Raw genomic sequence first — 15,777 nt, forward strand, 5'->3', positions numbered from 1 at the left:
TATCTTGGTGGTCCTCCTGTGATTTATGGGGGTCAGACTTTCATGCATTATTTTGGTAGACCTCCTGTGATTTATGGGGGAAAGACTTTCATGCATTATCTTGGTAATTTATGGGGTTCAGACTTTCATGCATTATCTTGGTGGTCCTCCTGTGATTTATGGGGGTCAAACTTTCATGCATTATCTTGGTGGTGATGTAATATGGACACCCATGGGAATCTACACACACACACACATGATGAGGTTCTGCAATTTGATCAGAATCTGTCACTTTACCGGACCAAACATGTCCTATGAGATGGAAGATCAGCTTTGGAAGCATGCCCCCGGTGTCTCTTCTCTCACTGCATTGATAATTAGGAGACACTAATTAATTCCCCGAAATTTGCTGTGATTAAATTTCCCGGACACTTTAAAACCCAATAAACCATCGAAGGAAAACCGGCAGAACGGACCTTCTGAAAAGACGGGAATCAGATCTCAGCAGAAGGAAATGTCCACCACACATGAGATCCTCCAACGTTTCCATTCTATATACAGGCACAGCAATGTTCCCGGAATTTACCTTCTTAGACACAACGCACAGCTCTTCCTGCGGCACATAGTCAAAGGAAAAGACAAATCTCCAATTGAATTGGCCTTTTCCATCCAACGACTCATAGTACACCTCAGTTTGCTGTGAGTCTTCATGGCCAGCCATCCAACTGAAAAACAATAGACACATTCCATTCTAAAACAGGTAGAAGCACTCAGATATATTTCTGCCACTTATCTTGGTGGTCCTCCTGTGATTTATGGGGGTCAGACTTTCATGCATTATCTTGGTGGTCCTCCTGTGATTTATGGGGGTCAGACTTTCATGCATTATCTTCGTGGACCTCCTGTGATTTATGGGGTTCAGACTTTCATGCATTATCTTGGTGGTCCTCCTGTGATTTATGGGGTTCAGACTTTCATGCATTATCTTGGTGGACCTCCTGTGATTTATGGGGGTCAGACTTTCATGCATTATCTTGGTGGTCCTCCTGTGATTTATGGGGGTCAGACTTTCATGCATTATTTTGGTAGACCTTCTGTGATTTATGGGGGAAAGACTTTCATGCATTATCTTGGTAATTTATGGGGTTCAGACTTTCATGCATTATCTTGGTGGTCCTCCTGTGATTTATGGGGGTCAAACTTTCATGCATTATCTTGGTGGTGATGTAATATGGACACCCATGGGAATCTACACACACACACACATGATGAGGTTCTGCAATTTGATCAGAATCTGTCACTTTACCGGACCAAACATGTCCTATGAGATGGAAGATCAGCTTTGGAAGCATGCCCCCGGTGTCTCTTCTCTCATTGCATTGATAATTAGGAGACACTAATTAATTCCCCGAAATTTGCTGTGATTAAATTTCCCGGACACTTTCAAACCCAATAAACCATCGAAGGAAAACCGGCAGAACGGACCTTCTGAAAAGACGGGAATCAGATCTCAGCAGAAGGAAATGTCCACCACACATGAGATCCTCCAACCTTTCCATTCTATATACAGGCACAGCAATGTTCCCGGCATTTACCTTCTTAGAAATAATACACAGCTCTTCCTGGAGCAAAAAGTTGAAAGAAAACACAAATCTCCAATTAAATCGGCCTTTTCCATATAATGACTCATAGTACACCTCAGTTTGCTGTGAGTCTTCATGGCCAGCCATCCAACTGAAAAACAATAGACACATTTCATTCTAAAACAGGTAGAAGCACTCAGATATATTTCTGCCACTTATCTTGGTGGTCCTCCTGTGATTTATGGGGGTCAGACTTTCATGCATTATCTTGGTGGTCCTCCTGTGATTTATGGGGGTCAGACTTTCATGCATTATCTTGGTGGTCCTCCTGTGATTTATGGGGGTCAGACTTTCATGCATTATCTTGGTGGTCCTCCTGTGATTTATGGGGTTCAGACTTTCATGCATTATCTTGGTGGTCCTCCTGTGATTTATGGGGTTCAGACTTTCATGCATTATCTTGGTGGACCTCCTGTGATTTATGGGGGTCAGACTTTCATGCATTATCTTGGTGGTCCTCCTGTGATTTATGGGGGTCAGACTTTCATGTATTATCTTGGTGGACCTCCTGTGATTTATGGGGGTCAGACTTTCATGCATTATCTTGGTGGACCTCCTGTGATTTATGGGGGTCAGACTTTCATGCATTATCTTGGTGGACCTCCTGTGATTTATGGGGGTCAGACTTTCATGCATTATCTTGGTGGACCTCCTGTGATTTATGGGGGTCAGACTTTCATGCATTATTTTGGTGGACCTCCTGTGATTTATGGGGGAAAGACTTTCATGCATTATCTTGGTAATTTATGGGGTTCAGACTTTCATGCATTATCTTGGTGGTCCTCCTGTGATTTATGGGGGTCAAACTTTCATGCATTATCTTGGTGGTGATGTAATATGGACACCCATGGGAATCTACACACACACACATGATGAGGTTCTGCAATTTGATCAGAATCTGTCACTTTACCGGACCAAACATGTCCTATGAGATGGAAGATCAGCTTTGGAAGCATGCCCCCGGTGTCTCTTCTCTCACTGCATTGATAATTAGGAGACACTAATTAATTCCCCGAAATTTGCTGTGATTAAATTTCCCGGACACTTTCAAACCCAATAAACCATCGAAGGAAAACCGGCAGAACGGACCTTCTGAAAAGACGGGAATCAGATCTCAGCAGAAGGAAATTTCCACCACACATGAGATCCTCTAACCTTTCCATTCTATATACAGGCACAGCAATGTTCCCGGCATTTACCTTCTTAGACACAACGCACAGCTCTTCCTGCGGCACATAGTCAAAGGAAAAGACAAATCTCCAATTGAATTGGCCTTTTCCATCCAACGACTCATAGTACACATCAGTTTGCGGTGAGTCTTCATGGCCAGCCATCCAACTGAAAAACAATAGACACATTTCATTCTAAAACAGGTAGAAGCACTCAGATATATTTCTGCCACTTATCTTGGTGGTCCTCCTGTGATTTATGGGGGTCAGACATTCATGCATTATCTTGGTGGTCCTCCTGTGATTTATGGGGGTCAGACTTTCATGCATTATCTTGGTGGTCCTCCTGTGATTCATGGGGGTCAGACTTTCATGCATTATCTTGGTGGTCCTCCTGTGATTTATGGGGTTCAGACTTTCATGCATTATCTTGGTGGTCCTCCTGTGATTTATGGGGTTCAGACTTTCATGCATTATCTTGGTGGACCTCCTGTGATTTATGGGGTTCAGACTTTCATGCATTATCTTGGTGGTCCTCCTGTGATTTATGGGGGTCAGACTTTCATGTATTATCTTGGTGGACCTCCTGTGATTTATGGGGGTCAGACTTTCATGCATTATCTTGGTGGACCTCCTGTGATTTATGGGGGTCAGACTTTCATGCATTATCTTGGTGGACCTCCTGTGATTTATGGGGGTCAGACTTTCATGCATTATCTTGGTGGACCTCCTGTGATTTATGGGGGTCAGACTTTCATGCATTATTTTGGTGGACCTCCTGTGATTTATGGGGGAAAGACTTTCATGCATTATCTTGGTAATTTATGGGGTTCAGACTTTCATGCATTATCTTGGTGGTCCTCCTGTGATTTATGGGGGTCAAACTTTCATGCATTATCTTGGTGGTGATGTAATATGGACACCCATGGGAATCTACACACACACACATGATGAGGTTCTGCAATTTGATCAGAATCTGTCACTTTACCGGACCAAACATGTCCTATGAGATGGAAGATCAGCTTTGGAAGCATGCCCCCGGTGTCTCTTCTCTCACTGCATTGATAATTAGGAGACACTAATTAATTCCCCGAAATTTGCTGTGATTAAATTTCCCGGACACTTTAAAACCCAATAAACCATCGAAGGAAATCCGGCAGAACGGACCTTCTGAAAAGACGGGAATCAGATCTCAGCAGAAGGAAATGTCCACCACACATGAGATCCTCCAACCTTTCCATTCTATATACAGGCACAGCAATGTTCCCGGCATTTACCTTCTTAGAAATAATACACAGCTCTTCCTGGAGCAAAAAGTTGAAAGAAAACACAAATCTCCAATTAAATCGGCCTTGTCCATCTAATGACTCATAGTACACCTCAGTTTGCTGTGAGTCTTCATGGCCAGCCATCCAACTGAAAAACAATAGACACATTTCATTCTAAAACAGGTAGAAGCACTCAGATATATTTCTGCCACTTATCTTGGTGGTCCTCCTGTGATTTATGGGGGTCAGACTTTCATGCATTATCTTGGTGGTCCTCCTGTGATTTATGGGGGTCAGACTTTCATGCATTATCTTGGTGGTCCTCCTGTGATTTATGGGGGTCAGACTTTCATGCATTATCTTGGTGGTCCTCCTGTGATTTATGGGGTTCAGACTTTCATGCATTATCTTGGTGGTCCTCCTGTGATTTATGGGGTTCAGACTTTCATGCATTATCTTGGTGGTCCTCCTGTGATTTATGGGGGTCAGACTTTCATGTATTATCTTGGTGGACCTCCTGTGATTTATGGGGGTCAGACTTTCATGCATTATCTTGGTGGACCTCCTGTGATTTATGGGGGTCAGACTTTCATGCATTATCTTGGTGGACCTCCTGTGATTTATGGGGGTCAGACTTTCATGCATTATCTTGGTGGACCTCCTGTGATTTATGGGGGTCAGACTTTCATGCATTATCTTGGTGGACCTCCTGTGATTTATGGGGGTCAGACTTTCATGCATTATTTTGGTGGACCTCCTGTGATTTATGGGGGAAAGACTTTCATGCATTATCTTGGTAATTTATGGGGTTCAGACTTTCATGCATTATCTTGGTGGTCCTCCTGTGATTTATGGGGGTCAAACTTTCATGCATTATCTTGGTGGTGATGTAATATGGACACCCATGGGAATCTACACACACACACGATGAGGTTCTGCAATTTGATCAGAATCTGTCACTTTACCGGACCAAACATGTCCTATGAGATGGAAGATCAGCTTTGGAAGCATGCCCCCGGTGTCTCTTCTCTCACTGCATTGATAATTAGGAGACACTAATTAATTCCCCGAAATTTGCTGTGATTAAATTTCCCGGACACTTTCAAACCCAATAAACCATCGAAGGAAAACCGGCAGAACGGACCTTCTGAAAAGACGGGAATCAGATCTCAGCAGAAGGAAATGTCCACCGCACATGAGATCCTCTAACCTTTCCATTCTATATACAGGCACAGCAATGTTCCCGGCATTTACCTTCTTAGACACAACGCACAGCTCTTCCTGCGGCACATAGTCAAAAGAAAAGACAAATCTCCAATTGAATTGGCCTTTTCCATCCAACGACTCATAGTACACCTCAGTTTGCTGTGAGTCTTCATGGCCAGCCATCCAACTGAAAAACAATAGACACATTTCATTCTAAAACAGGTAGAAGCACTCAGATATATTTCTGCCACTTATCTTGGTGGTCCTCCTGTGATTTATGGGGGTCAGACTTTCATGCATTATCTTGGTGGTCCTCCTGTGATTTATGGGGGTCAGACTTTCATGCATTATCTTGGTGGTCCTCCTGTGATTTATGGGGTTCAGACTTTCATGCATTATCTTGGTGGACCTCCTGTGATTTATGGGGGTCAGACTTTCATGCATTATCTTGGTGGTCCTCCTGTGATTTATGGGGGTCAGACTTTCATGTATTATCTTGGTGGACCTCCTGTGATTTATGGGGGTCAGACTTTCATGCATTATCTTGGTGGACCTCCTGTGATTTATGGGGGTCAGACTTTCATGCATTATCTTGGTGGACCTCCTGTGATTTATGGGGGTCAGACTTTCATGCATTATCTTGGTGGTGATGTAATATGGACACCCATGGGAATCTACACACACACACAAGATGAGGTTCTGCAATTTGATCAGAATCTGTCACTTTACCGGACCAAACATGTCCTATGAGATGGAAGATCAGCTTTGGAAGCATGCCCCCGGTGTCTCTTCTCTCACTGCATTGATTATTAGGAGCCACTAAATAATTCCCCGAAATTTGCTGTGATTAAATTTCCCGGACACTTTCAAACCCAATAAACCATCGAAGGAAAACCGGCAGAACGGACTTTCTGAAAAGACGGGAATCAGATCTCAGCAGAAGGAAATGTCCACCACACATGAGATCCTCCAACCTTTCCATTCTATATACAGGCACAGCAATGTTCCCGGCATTTACCTTCTTAGACACAATGCACAGCTCTTCCTGCGGCAGATAGTCAAAGGAAAAGACAGATCGCCAATTGAATTGGCCTTTTCCATCTAAGGATTGATAGTGGACATCAGTTTGTTGTGCATCTTCATGGCCAGCCATCCAACTGAAAAACAATAGACACATTTCATTCTAAAACAGGTAGAAGCACTCAGATAGAGTTCTGCCATATAAAAGTATTATAATAAACATAAAACCAAGGCACTGACATTTCATCGTGTGATATCAGAGCTTCATGTATTGTATATAAATCACCATTCCCCATACACCACGTGATTGGTGATCGATCAGATATTGATCTTATCTCTCCTGTCACTCTATACTGGGCCCTTTTGCTGGGGTTGAATTTCTTGATGTCCAGCCTGACGGTAAAGTGGACAAGCGACTCATTCACGTAGATATTTTGGTCTGGGGTAAATAATTTGGCAAATTTTTCTGAAAAAAAAAAAAAATAGAAATGGCCGAATTTTATAGAACTTGTCATATGCCGGGTGATATCGGGGAAGGGGCTGGGTATTATCTTTATAACGGAGGAAACCCATAATCGTTAAATACCTCATTCTGGGCATTACTGGTGAGTAGATCGGCATGTGGGGGATGGGGTGAGTGGACCGGTATGAGCGTAACTCAATTTTATTGGTGAGTGCCATATTGAATGTGAGGCACAAAAACATCTTCAACTCCTCCAATGTTTATTCTCTCCATTCATAGAGACGGGAATAATATGACATTGGGTTGCTGGATTGTTGGGTATAGAGGATGTACTGGGCCACATTGCAAGATAATAGATCATTGGTGAAAACAAAATGAAAAAATTATATGGGGCAATGTGATTGGGGAAATGTGATTGGGGAAATGTGATTGGAGAAATGTGATGGGGCAATGTGATGGGGCAATGTGATGGGGCAATGTGATGGGGCAATATGATTGGGGCAATGTGATGGGGCAATGTGATGGGGCAATGTCATTGGGACAGTGTGATTGGGGCCCACTAGAAAGCCCACAATGGCTTGGAAAGCCGGAGAGAAGTCTGTTCTCCAGATCTATTAATGTATCTACAATTTCCTCATCCTCTTCCACCATATTGTGATCCATTATAGAAACCATCAGATCTTTTTCTTGAGGTATTGTACATGGAAGTTCAAACATGCTGGTGAAATACAAATGAAATATTCTTTAGAATATAATAGGAATATATTACAAATCACAGACTATATCACACACTCACATGTCCCTCAAGTACACAGGACATCTCCGCAGTGCATGTCAGCTTTCATTATTGGATGCCACGCCAGTGTTGGGGGTCTACAGTCATCACCAGCCAATGTTACAACCGGGAGGCACACACTCCTTCCAACAAATGTATCTTCCCCCTGATACAAGGAACACAATAATCCATAACAAATAATGGCGGAAATGATCCACCCTCAGAGTATGGCCGTATACGTACCCCTTGATTGCTGTCATAGAGCTTAATCACCACACTGGGGGGATTAATCTCTATCTCTTCAAATATTAAAGCTTCATCTCATAAGGGGGCCAGATTTTCATGCATTATCTTGGTGGTCCTCCTGTGATTTATGGGGTTCAGACTTTCATGCATTATCTTGGTGGTCCTCCTGTGATTTATGGGGTTCAGACTTTCATGCATTATCTTGGTGGACCTCCTGTGATTTATGGGGGTCAGACTTTCATGCATTATCTTGGTGGTCCTCCTGTGATTTATGGGGTTCAGACTTTCATGCATTATCTTGGTGTTCCTCCTGTGATTTATGGGGGTCAGACTTTCATGCATTATCTTGGTGGTCCTCCTGTGATTTATGGGGGTCAAACTTTCATGCATTCACTTGGTGGTGATGTAATATGGACACCCATGGGAATCTACACGCACACACATGATGAGGTTCTGCAATTTGATCAGAATTTGTCACTTTACCGGACCAAACATGTCCTATGAGATGGAAGATCAGCTTTGGAAGCATGCCCCCGGTGTCTCTTCTCTCACTGCATTGATAATTAGGAGCCACTAAATAATTCCCCGAAATTTGCTGTGATTACATTTCCCGGACACTTCCAAACCCAAAAAACCTTTGAAGGAAAACCGGCAGAACGGACCTCCTGAAAAGACGGGAATCAGATCTCAGCAGAAGGAAATGTCCTCCACACATGAGATCCTCCAACCTTTCCATTCTATATACAGGCACAGCAATGTTCCCGGCATTTACCTTCTTAAACACAATGCACAGCTCTTCCTGCGGCAGATAGTCAAAGGAAAAGACAAATAGCCAATTAAATTGGCCTGTTCCATTTAAGGACATATAAAAGTATTATAATAAACATAAAACCAAGGCACTGACATTTCATTGTGTGATATCAGAGCTTCATGTATTGTATATAAATCACCATCCCCCATACAGCACGTGATTGGTGATCGATCAGATATTGACTTCCGTGATTTTCCCACAAATAATCTGAACTTTATTTAACGGTTATCTGGCCAGAAACAATGAGGGTTATTTATTAAAACTGGACCAACTGTCCATGGCAACCAATCAGCTTCTATCTTACATTTGTAAACATTAACTGAAAAAGCTGAAGATTTTTGTTTCCCGGAAGCTTCTCAGGGGATCATGGGAATGATGCCACCGGTTTGGTAGTCGGCATTGTTTATGGTGGGAAATAAGACGGTATCTGATCATGTGATTCTCATTCTCAAATTGCTCAGATAAATGTAATAAAAATATACAATATATCTTAAAAAAAATCATGAATAACGTGAGTCAGTCCTCTATCAGTGAGTCCTCATTACATTCATTACACCCAACATGGCGGCACCCAGCAGCAGTCTCAGAACTTTGGAGTGTCTACACAAGGGAGGATTTTCCAGGTCCACACACAGAATTCTATGGGAAGATTGTTGGTGAAATGAATGGATTATAAATCCCTTCCAAATACAGGAGTGAGTCTTCGGAATATAGTTATCCTGATCAGAAATGGTTTTGTCTCACAGAGTAATCTTAATGTAAGAATCATTGGAAAGAAAAGAATACAAGATGTTTTAATTTTTGATCCCTTTATTCGTGGATCGATTTATAATGAACCCCTTTTGATCATCCATGTTTCTCAGGCACCTTTGACCCCAAATACCCCTCCTACGGTCACCACACATTACATCGCCCCTTCCTGTGGGGGTCGACCTGTGCTGAGCTCACATTTGACACATGTGCTGTAGAGTATTGAATTCAATAATGTATTTCCTCTTTTGTAGATATCCTAACTTGGTGTTATAAAATTTGGCAGATAACCTGCGTTTGACTAACTTGACCCTTGAACCCGTTGCAGTCAAATCCCCGGGAGAAATCCGAAGTAATCCCCCCCCCCGTCTTCCAGACTTGCTATTATATTTACCCCTAAAGGATGGTCCAGGAGGTGTAACCTTACTTCTCATTGGTTAATCAGGATAATCATCAGCCATGTATTTACACAAGCATTAGTTCCCTTGGCCACTGGGTGGCACTCCGAGCCTAGAATTGTCTATTTCTGTTCTCCAGGGGAAATGGATTTTCTAGAACACCTCATCCTTATAATAACACATCTTTTATCTGATAAATTCATCGTTTTCTATAAATAATTCAACTATATCATAGTTACATAGTTACATAGTAGGTGAGGTTGAAAAAAGACACACGTCCATCAAGTCCAACCTATGTGTGTGATTATGTGTCAGTATTGCATTGTATATCCCTGTATGTTGCGGTCATTCAGGTGATTATCTAATAGTTTCTTGAAGCTATCAATGCTCCCCGCTGAGACCACCGCCTGTGGAAGGGAATTCCACATCCTTACCGCTCTTACAGTAAAGAACCCTCTACGTTGTTTAAGGTTAAACCTCTTTTCTTCTAATTGTAATGAGTGGCCCCGAGTCTTATTAAACTTTCTTCTGCGAAAAAGTTTTATCCCTATTGTGGGGTCACCAGTACAGTATTTGTAAATTGAAATCATATCCCCTCTCAAGCGTCTCTTCTCCAGAGAGAATAAGTTCAACGCTCGCAACCTTTCCTCATAACTAAGATCCTCCAGACCCTTTATTAGCTTTGTTGCCCTTCTTTGTACTCGCTCCATTTCCAGTACATCCTTCCTGAGGACTGGTGCCCAGAACTGGACAGCATACTCCAGGTGCGGCCGGACCAGAGTCTTGTAGAGCGGGAGAATTATCGTTTTATCTCTGGAGTTGATCCCCCTTTTAATACATGCCAATATTCTGTTTGCCTTATTAGCAGCAGCTTATTGCATGCCATTGCTGAGCCTATCATCTACTAGGACCCCCAGGTCCTTTTCCACCTTAGATTCCCCCAGAGGTTCTCCCCCCAGTGTATAGATTGCATTCATATTTTTGCCACCCAAATGCATTATTTTACATTTTTCTACATTGAACCTCATTTGCCATGTAGTCGCCCACCCCATTAATTTGTTCAGGTCTTTTTGCAAGGTTTCCACATCCTGCGGAGAAGTTATTGCCCTGCTTAGCTTAGTGTCGTCTGCAAATACAGAGATTGAACTGTTTATCCCATCCTCCAGATTGTTTATGAACAAATTAAATAGGATTGGTCCCAGCACAGAACCCTGGGGAACCCCACTACCCACCCCTGACCATTCCGAGTACTCCCCATTTATCACCACCCTCTGAACACGCCCTTGTAGCCAGTTTTCAATCCAGGTACTCACCCTATGGTCCATGCCAACGCACCTTATCTTGTACAGTAAACGTTTATGGGGAACTGTGTCAAATGCTTTTGCAAAATCCAGATACACCACGTCTACGGGACTTCCTTTATCTAGATGGCAACTCACCTCCTCATAGAAGGTTAATAGATTGGTTTGGCAAGAACGATTCTTCATGAATCCATGCTGATTACTGCTAATGATATCGTTCTTATTACTAAAATCTTGTATATAGTCCCTTATCATCCCCTCCAAGATTTTACATACTATTGATGTTAGGGTAACTGGTCTGTAATTCCCAGGGATGTTTTTTGGGCCCTTTTTAAATATTGGTGCTACATTGGCTTTTCTCCAATCAGCTGGTACCATTCCAGTCAATAGACTGTATGTAAAAATTAGGAACAACGGTCTGGCAATCACCTGACTGAGTTCCCTAAGTACCCTCGGATGCAAGCCATCTGATCCCGGTGATTTATTAATGTTAAGTTTCTCAAGTCTAATTTTAATTCCGTCCTCTGTTAACCATGGAGGTGCTTCCTGTGTTGTGTCATGAGGATAAACACTGCAGTTTTGGTTACTGAAGCCCCCCGAAGACTGAGGAGAAGAATAAATGCAATACCTTTGCCATCTCCCCATCCTTTGTAACCAGATGTCCTTCCTCATTCTTTATGGGGCCAATATGGTCTGTCCTCCCTTTTTTACTGTTTACATACTTAAAGAATTTCTTGGGATTTTTTTTGCTCTCCTCCGCTATGTGTCTTTCATGTTCTATCTTAGCCGTCCTAATTGCACCCTTACATTTCTTATTGCATTCTTTATAAAGTCTGAATGCTGAGGATGATCCCTCAACCTTGTATTTTTTGAAGGCCTTCTCCTTTGCTTTTATATGCATTTTTACATTGGAGTTAAGCCATCCAGGATTTTTGTACGCTCTTTTAAATTTATTACCCAATGGGATACATTGGCTAATGCCCTTATTTAATATGCTCTTAAAGCAAACCCATCTCTCCTCCGTATTCTTTGTTCCTAATATTTTATCCCAATTTATGCCTTTTAGCAAGGTTTGTAGTTTAGGGAAGTTGGCTCTTTTGAAATTCATTGTCTTTGTATTCCCTTTATGTTTCCTATTTGTGTGATTTATACTGAAACTAATTGACCTGTGATCGCTGTTACCTAAATTGCCCCGTATTTCCACATCTGTGATCAGGTCTGTATTGTTGGTAATCAGTAGATCCAGTAATGTTTTATTTCTAGTTGGTGCGTCTACCATCTGACCCATAAAATTGTCCTGCAAGACATTAAGGAACTGGTGACAATATCAGATGACCTCGTAACATAAAATGCCTCTGAGAGTCTGTTAGTTTCCTCATTTGTGGTCGCAGCATTTAAATCTATTTTTTGTATTTAAAATAAGGTGTATTTTTATTACATATCAGTCCTTAATTAAAATATTAATGATGCACAGAGAATAATAAAATGATTTGCAAACTATTTGATTATGGCTACATTATAACACATATTTCTAAATATAATGATAAAGAAAAGAACACACCAAATATATAATGAGATTATAACGTCCCGTTTAGTACACACAGGAGTACAGTTAGTGGTGGGATCAGGTCAGTGGTGGGATCAGGTCAGTGGTGGGATCAGGTCAGTGGTGGGATCAGGTCAGTGGTGGGATCAGGTCAGTGGCGGGATCAGGTCAGTGGCGGGATCAGGTCAGTGGCGGGATCAGGTCAGTGGCGGGATCAGGTCAGTGGTGTGATCAGGTCAGTGGTGGGATCAGGTCACATGGATGACAAACATTAACCAGCCACATTCTCATCTATCTATGGCCAGATTTAGTTTTTTCTTTCAGTCTGCAGGTTGTACCCATGTGTCCCCAGCATAGTCATAGATCTCAGATGACCATATCTATGTAGTTATCCATGAAAAATTGGTCCTGGTGCAAGATTTGGTGGCAGCTTTGTTTCCATCATTCGGTTGCTAAACAAATGTTCCCGAAATTATAAGATACAAATAATGGAATCTATTTGCTGTGATTACATTTCCCGGATATTTCCAAACCCAATAAACCATCGAAGGAAAACCGGCAGAATGGACCTTCTGAAAAGACGGGAATCAGATCTCAGCAGAAGGAAATGTCCACCACACATGAGATCCTCCAACCTTTCCATTCTATATACAGGCACAGCAATGTTCCCGGCATTTACCTTCTTAGACACAACGCACAGCTCTTCCTGCGGCAGATAGTCAAAGGAAAAGACAAATCTCCAATTAAATTGGCCTTTTCCATCTAAGGACTGATAGTGGACCTCAGTTCTTTGTGTATCCTCATGGCCAGCCATCCAACTGAAAAACAATAGACACACATTTTATCCAAACACAGGTAGAGGTCCTCAGATAGAGTTCTGCCATATAAAACTATTATAATAAACATAAAACCAAGGCACTGACATTTCATTGTGTGATATCAGAGCTTCATGTATTGTATATAAATCATCATAATTTCCACATGTTCTGGGACTAACTTAGGTTCTAGGCTCTGGCAGCAAAAAGTGAAAGATTTATCACTAAGCAATCGTCCTTATCAAAGTTTTTTGACACTTAAATAGACATGTTCTGGTCTCATGGGCTGTCTGCCCTCTATATTCATCCCTCATGTCTCCAGGAATATAGAAACTCTCTTCAGTATAAGTGAGACTTACTTGTGGGAGGCTTGGTTGAAAGTCTCTATATAAGGACCTTTTTTCCACATGTTCCGGGACTAACTTAGGTACTATGCTCTGCAGCACATATAACGTGAGCCTCACTAGAAGGACCAAGGTTGTGGTGGATATTCCTGTTGGCCTCCAAGACATCCAGCAAATGTTCCTTTTCCAAAAAGTCAACCGTTCTTTCTTCATAAATTGGTTGAGCCAATCCCTTCATAGTGGCCAACTCTTTTACAGTTTCACTTGGTTTCCATGGGTCTCGCCACTGATTTAGTCCAGCGTTGTGGGAGGCTTGGTTGGAAGTCTCTATATAAGGACCTTTTTTCCACATGTTCCGGGACTAACTTAGGTACTAGTCTCTGCAGCACATATAAGGTGAGCCTCTCACTAGAAGGACCAAGGTTGTGGTGGATTTTCCTGTTGGCCTCCAAGACATCCAGCAAATGTTCCTTTCCCAAAATGTCAACCGTTCTTTCTTCATAAATTGGTTGATCCAATCCCTTCATAGTGGCCAACTCTTTCAGAATTTCCGTTGGTTTCCTCTGGTCTCACCACCAACTTTTTCCAGTGCTAAAAAAAGATAAAAGAAGATGGATTACTGACCTTAAAGTCCATGTAAACCCTCATCTTGTAAAACAACCCATTCAGTTTAAAAGAAATGAAAGGTAAAATATTTGTGTATAGATATAAAAATGGGCCCTGATGGTATTGGGAAAGAACCTTGAGATTTAGTTGTTGGACCATTAATGGATCTTTTTTTTAACAATACATTTTTTATTGAGTTTCCAATAATAAAATAGATGATTAGTTATAGAGCAATCAGTAATAATAATACTAGATCAATGTAATAGTTAAATCATTAAGGATGAAGAAATGGAACATCCATGTAAGGTCAGGTAGGACCTTGATTACCCCATTGGGTACCAACTGTAATCAGGTACTGACATTATATTGACCTCTTTCGGACCGCCCCATGTATATGTACTGGTACGTGATTCCGCACTTCTGGGTCAAAATGGCGCGCCACAGGCTACCCGCTCCTGCTGTGATTGGACACAGCAGGAGCCAATCCGTGAGTCCGTTATTAGAATCACTATCAATTCTAATAACTTTACATAATGCAGCAACATTCACACATATAGGACACCCAACATTAGAGGGGATTTATTCTTACTTTATTTATTTTGCTTTGGTTATTACATAAAAAAAAAATCAGAACTCACCGGAATGGAAAACATGAAGAGCAGAATGAAGACGAGTAAGGGCGGCACGATGAGGGCGATGATACACTTTTATATCTTCTATACATCGCGTATTTCATGCTTTTCACCAGGTTTGTTATCCACAGAAAGGATTTGTCTGGCCGCCTTCATTGTGAAAGAAATCCTATTCATCGCACTAACAGAGGAAAAGACTTCAATACTTTACACTGAGGTGGAGAATACAAGGCAAAGAATAATGACGTTTGTGTGAGAAGTAAAGAGGTATAAAAGGATAGTGGATGGAGAAGAGCGGAAGGTGACCCCAGAGTGGGCGGAGACTGAGCTGGCACAGGATTCCAGGATCAATGACTGAGAAGAAGAATGGATTACTTTGGTGGATCCAACATTCATATTGGGTTCTTCGTGGCCTCTGCCAGCCGGCCTCTCTTCAGCCTCCTCCTCAGTCAGGATCTCCAGGATCATCTCCAGTTTTCTCTTTGGGGAAATGAAAAGAGGATGATGACATTTCACATAACGCTGCGTCCTGCTTGTATATATATCTATCACAGAGATTTATATGGTGCCCACAATTTACACAGCGCCACACATAGTATAGTCCCATCAGTCCCCACCCTCAAGGGGCTTCCAATCGAAGGTCCCCACCTCATACATGAAGTAAACAAAAGCCCACTGACACCATCTCTCTGTATGTAGAACAATTAGAGAATGCTCTTATGGTACTGCAAATGGAATCCATGAGTACACTTACTGCCAAAATGTCTTCACCATCTTTAATGGAACAACAGGGCCACCAGCCTTC

This window comes from Aquarana catesbeiana, linkage group LG02, assembly GCF_042186555.1.
Source record: "Aquarana catesbeiana isolate 2022-GZ linkage group LG02, ASM4218655v1, whole genome shotgun sequence".
NCBI classification, from domain to species: Eukaryota; Metazoa; Chordata; class Amphibia; order Anura; family Ranidae; genus Aquarana; species Aquarana catesbeiana.